Source organism: Hippopotamus amphibius, chromosome 4 (genome assembly GCF_030028045.1).
Source record: "Hippopotamus amphibius kiboko isolate mHipAmp2 chromosome 4, mHipAmp2.hap2, whole genome shotgun sequence".
Taxonomy (NCBI): Eukaryota; Metazoa; Chordata; class Mammalia; order Artiodactyla; family Hippopotamidae; genus Hippopotamus; species Hippopotamus amphibius.
The window spans coordinates 111,530,194-111,536,704 of NC_080189.1; positions in this window are offsets into that span (position 1 = coordinate 111,530,194).

The window sequence follows — 6,511 nt, forward strand, 5'->3', positions numbered from 1 at the left end:
AATGGGCTTAAAGTTGTTGCTTTCCCACTTGTCATGGTTTGAATTGCCCCAAGACAGCAACCACTGAGGTGCAGGAGGGATTGGACAGCCCGAGACCAGCTGCTACAAAACAAAGCACTCAGATTAAAGACCATCTAGGTAAGGTCTTTGTTCGTTCAGGCCTGGGATGTGCGGGTCTTCTGGTCTTTTCCAGCCTTGGTGTCCTGTGTCCAAGGCAGATCGCCTGGCTTTCTAACTGTAGCTGTGCGGCATGGAGGACCACATTTGACCTGATGGAGAAAACACCTCACCCAGAGACGATGACCCGGAGTCACCAGCAAGAGACTGGCGCCGTCTTCCTCAGGCTGGGGTGAGTGCTTTTAACGTGTATGTATGGGAGGATCAATGTATACTTTGTGGGGAGTCAGAAAGGTCGGCTGTGGCAGACGCTGCATAGCCTAGCACCTGTTCCCAAGCTCCTCCTCTCATTCTTAGGCCTCTATTTTAAAGGCCGGAAAAATTAACCTCTAACGTGGAACTAGGGGCGGCCACATGTCTGGCCAGTGAGCTGTAAATGGCAACTGAGGTAGTTTTAGAAATGCTTTTCACGTTTCCAATTAAGCCAAGGCAGCCATTTGGTGAACTTGAGGCCAGCGTGCCAAGCATGGCGGGAAGGGGAGTCCTGGTCATGGGCGGGGAGAGGCTGCTGCAGGCCTGGGTGCAGCTCTCGGGGCTAGGGAAAGACCATGCGAGCCACTGGACCTGTGGTTTCTCCATCACTCGAAGACAGATTCACCTCTTGCTGATCATCTGTCTGCTTCCAAAAATGCATGTAACATATTCCAAAGCTGGGGGAAATTACAGACCATTTAAAAAATCACCTGAATATAAAACCTTGCAGATTTTTTTTAAGCTCTTTATTGGAATATAATTGCTTTACACTCTTGTACCAGCTTATGAGGTACACCAAAGTGAATCAGCTGTATTTATACACATATCCCCTTATCCCCTCCCTCCCGTGACTCCCCCCAACCCTTCCTGTCCCGGCCATCTAAGGCATCACCCATCAACCTTGTAGATTTTTACTTTCTCATAGTTTGCTTTTCCTCCAAGTCAGCTGTACCTAAACGGAAGGAGAATTCAGTTCATTTTCTTTTAACAAGCATTTCTCTGTGAATTGCTATCATATATATTGATTTTGTTTTTAGCACTGAGAAGGGAAAATATGAAGAAGGTAGTAATCCTTGCTTTCAAAGAGTTCACAGTTTATTTCAGAGAGAGAGAGAGAATCAAGAACAGTGCAAGGTGGAGCGGGCTCACATAAGACATGCCCCTGGACTGAGCTCTCTGTGGTGAGTGGCACTTTATCTCTAGTCCCGGCATCTAGCACGGATCTGGTGTGCAGTAAACTTGCTGTGTGTAAAGTACTGAGATCATAGATGACTGAGCAGATCTGTTAGGCGTGGCAACGGCCGAGATGGCAGTAAATGAGGGGGTGTGTGCCAGGGCTGAAGGAAGAGGAGGCATCGCCTTCTGGAGAGGCGAGAGGGGCTTCCAGACAGAACCGCAGGGGGAGGATGCAGGAGTGACAGCGGGACCCCGACTGTCTCACTGCTGCCTTCTGACCTTGGGCTACTTCTGATTCCACATCCCCAGCACTATTAGTTTTTCCTCTCCCATATTTTTTAAAGTAAACTTTTAATTTTAGATTTATAGATGACTGTGACAGTACTATAGAGTTCCCTTATACACTCCCAGCTTCCCCTATTATAAATATCTTACATTAGTGTGGTGCGTGTGTCACAATTAATCAATATTGACACATGGCTATATACCTGTACTATATAGTATCAGTACATTATGTACTTTATTCACATTTCTCTAGTTGTTAGCTGAAGTCCTTTTCCTGTTTTAGGATCCTATTCAGGATACCCCGTTACGTTTAATAGTGTTGTCTCCCTCGGCTCCTCTTGGTTGTGACTGTTGCTCAGACTTGCCTTGTTTTTGGATGACCTTGACGGTTTTGAGTACTAGTCAAGTATTTGGTAGGTCCTCCCGCAGTTAGTATTGGTCGGGTGTTTTTCTCACGGTTCGGCTGGGGTAATGTCTTAGGGAGAGGAAGACCGCGGAGGTGAAGTGCGTTCCCCTCACGTTGTGTCAGAGGCGCACATTGTGAGCACAGCCTACCCCTGGCCACCGGGCTGAGGCCGTGTTTGTCAGGCCTCTCCACTGTGAAGCGGCTCCTTTCTCTGTGGAAGAAAGTGACTGTGCACAGCCGGCACTTAAGGAGCAGGAGGTACATTCTGCCTCCGTGGAGTGGGGCAGCTACGTGAGTCACGTGGTGCTCTGCGTGGAAGACGCGCTCGGCCATGTGTAGTACTGTGAGCGTGTGGCTGTTCATCTCACGCTTCGGGTTACACTCCAATCTTACTCTCTGTCGTGGTGCGAGTTGTTCCGGCCGTGGCTGTCGGAAGCTTTTGCAGTTGGCATCTGTATCCCTTTGGCTTTCCACATCTATTGCTCTGTGGTGTGTGTTTGTTGTTTTTTAGCACTTCCTTACTTTCTGGAACTACAGGATGCCCCAGGCTCACCTTGTCTATTTCCTTCCATGGTTCCTTTTACTGGAGAGTGATATTAGAACCAAGATCTGGGCATTAGGTGTGCTCATTGCTCTTGGGGTGTCACTGCCTCCAGGCCCTCTCAGCTAATAGAGTAAGGAAGTATATGTGTGTAGATATGTAACCATCTGTATCTATATTAAGGTAATCATGAGTTCATACTGATGTCTGATCTGATCATCCTAGTCTTCTTGCTTGTTCAGTTTAACTCCCCACTGCTGCGGGTGAGGCCCCCACTTCTTCCGTCACTTAGTTGTTCCATCCCAGGGCGCATATTCAGCGCTTTCAGAATTGTTAGTCCACGCCCTTGTGGGAAACAGCTCTGCCAACCAGAGCTCAGTGCTCCAGGCACAGTTTATGATGCCCTTGGTCCTGCAGGCTCCATGTGTCTCCACACTGTTCCCCCACCCCGTTCCCCCACCCCAGCCTTCAGTCATGCTGTTTTATTTGTCTGTAATTCATTTCATCCTGGGATCCCCCAACCTCCTAAATGAGAAATTTATATATGTTAAGGCTTACTCTTGGGGCTGTAAAGGTTTATGGGTTTTGACAAATGCTTAATGTTTTGTATTCACCATGACACTCTCATACAGAACGGGTTCACGGCCCTGGAAAACGCGCCCTGTGCTGCACTTATTCAGACTTACCCCCTCCCCCACACCTGCCAGATACCGCTCCATTCACTGTCTCCATAGTTTTACCTTTTCCAGAAGGTCATGTAATGAAATCATATGGCATGCAGCGTTTCAGACCGGCTTCCTTCGTGCAGCACTGTGCATCTTGGAGTCATCCGTGTCTTTTTGTGGCTGGATAGCTCATTTTTTATTCTGTTACCTTGATGTATCAGTTTGTTTATCCATTCCTTTATTGAATAACATCTTCCAGGTTTGGACAGTTATGGATAAAGCTGCTGTGAACATTTCTACGCAGGTTTTGTGTGGACGTAAGTTTGTGCACTAGTGGGGAATATGTCTAGGAGTGTGATGCTGGATTGCGTGGGAGAGCTGTTTAGTGTTGCCTCTCCTGCATTTTCACACTCTCCTTGTTCTGACTGCTTTTCTGACTCATAGAAGCATTCTCAAATATCTCTGTGCTTTAGGGGGGAAAAGTCACACCCTTGAAATTTAACTTACTCTGCCATTCCCCAGTGCCTCTCCTCTTTCTTCATTTCGCAGCCGGGCTTCTCAAAGAATCCCCTGCACTCTACTGCCTCCTTCTTAACTTTGATCACCCCTTTGGTTCAGCCCACACTCACAGAACGGGGGTTGTAACTGACTGCATGCTGGACCTGCACTTCCACCAGGCCCCCTCCTCAGTCACTCTGTTAAAGGTCACTGTGCCCTGCATCTCATGGGATCTATTCCGTTCTCTTTCTTGACCTTTTATGGCATTTGACACTGTTAACCACTCCCTTCTTGAGGCCTGTGACCACTCTTCCTGTTAGTGTTTCTCTTTATCTCTTACCCTTCACCCTCTTCCTAGGTGTTTTTATCTCTTCTCCTGGTCTTTAGTTTCTGCTGTGGCTGACACGCATCTTTATCTCCGCCAGTCCTCATTACAAAACTTCAGACCTCTATGCAACTGCCTATTACGTGACCCCTTCCCATCCCAAACATGTGTCGCAAACTTCACTCACTTTCCCCTTTCAAACCTGCCAGGTTCTCTAATTTGGGGGAAGCCTCACCCAAGTCAGAGGCCTAGGTGTCCTCCTAGATTACTCCCTTCCCCTTACCTCCAGCCCAGTCTGTAACTGAGACCTGTTGATTCTGTTTCTTTTCCATCTTTCACATTAACCCGGAGGAGTTCCTTGATTTCAGACCCTCATCATCTCTTGCCTGTAACAGACCCAGGTCTCCAGCTAGACTCCCTGCTCTAATCTTGCCCTCCTCTAATCTGCTAAAGCAATGCCCCAGCTATTCAAATTACCCCCGTATGTCAGAGTCTCATGACCGCTCTCCACAGTCACATCTAGATGCCGTAAGCGGGTAGACTGGGGAGGTCTCCCTACCGCATGCTCACCCTTCCCCACCTTACCTGCACCTTGTGTTCCAGGAGCAGAGACACTGGCAAGGCTTCTGCTCGTGCTCTTCCCTCTGCCTGGGGAAGTGGGCTTTTCCTCCCAGCCTTCCAACAGTTATCTTGCACCTGGTGAACTGCTACTCGTGCGAGGTATTGGCATCATGAGGTTTATAATGGAAAACAACAGTCCTCTGCTCTGTCGCTCTTAACTGTTTTAGCCAGTTGCTTCTGGTCTCTGCCTCCGTGTTTCCAAATACACCCTCACGAGGCTGTGTCTTCCTCCCGCCCCCATTCTTCCTCCTTCTCTTCCTGAGCAGGTGTCTAAGGAGAACAGTCTGAATTCAGTCTCCACCTCCTTAATCCCCACCACAACTCCAGGAGTAAATCCAGAAAAGCTGACATTGGCTCAGGGAAGTAGGGGACCCCACACAAGAGAGAGCGGAGGGACTTCCCTGGTGGAGCAGTGGATAAGACTCTGAGCTCCCAATGCAGGGGGCCCGGGTTCGATCCCTGGTCAGGGAACTAGATCCCACGTGCATGTCGCAACTAGGAGTTCGCATGCCACAACTGAGGAGCCCACAGGCTGCAACTAAGACCCAGCACAACCTAAATAAATAAATAAATAAATATTTTAAAAAAGAGAGAGAGGGGAAAGTAATTCCCAGGCTGATGGGACAGGAGGTCTTGGTCCAGTAGCTATGATGTACCGAAGCCCTGGAGAACTCAGTCCCTGGGGGAGCAGGAGGAGGAGGGCTCTCAGACCGATGTCTCCAAGGGGGGAAATGGAATCAATTCATTACATACTCTGACTCAGTTCCAGGAAAAGCTTGACTCAATTAATTCCAGGAAAAGTTGTATAATAATGAAAATTAGTCACTGTATACAATTGGCTCAGCCAAGAACAAAACACAGAATGTCTAAAAAATATAAATACTAATTTCTGATTTGCTTATAATGTTTTCATAACTAGCTTGAAAGAAAGAAAGGGTTAGAAGGGGTATTTGAAGGCTGGACTCTCATTTTCTAGGGAGTCGATGGATTTTTAAAATTCTCTGTCTCTCCCATATTGGATCCTTTGTCTTCATTTTCTTGATTTCCTCTCTATTTTTGGTGCAGCTTACCCTCTAGTAGTTTCCTGAGAAAAGAGACTTGGAGATACATTTTTTTGAAGCTTTGCCTCTGAAAATATCTTAATTCTGTCATCCTACTTAACTGATGGACTAAATATGGACTTCTCGGTTAAAACCCATTTTTCCCTCAGAATTTTGAAGGCATTGCTACACTGTTTTCTTCTTATATTGCTGTTGAGAGAATCAGTATCATCCTTTGTGATCCGTTTCCTTCTCTCTGGAAGGTTTTGGAGCTGCTGTTCTCAAGCGCCATGATTATGTCTCCTGATGTGCTGTTCTTCACGCGTGTGCTGGGTGTTTGAGGTGGATTCTTTCAGCCTGGAAGTTCATGGCCTTTGCATTCATATCCTGGAAGTTCTTCGCATCGTGTCGCGTTGATAGTCCCTCCCCTTCCTTTGTCGTATCTCTTTCTGGAGCTTGTATTGGTCAGTTTGTTCCTGGATCGGTCTTTCTGCCTTTTCTCTCGTTTGCTGACCTCTGGTCGAAGGCAGTAAGATGCAGAAGCGGCTGAGTCCTGGGCCAGAACCTTGAGTCCAGCTGGATCTCAATTATGGAGCTGCATGTGTTGTTTTATTTTCTTAAAGCAGAATATTCTAAGGATTTTTAGATCTTTTAAGGAACAGTGAACTTAACAATGATATTTTATATAAATGCACAATATGGGGAAATTAGTAATTTCCTTCTAGAAGTGTATTTCTCTTACTCAGTACTCTGTTATTTAGATAGAGATGTCATTTGCTAAATGAAGAGCAACACAGAGACCCT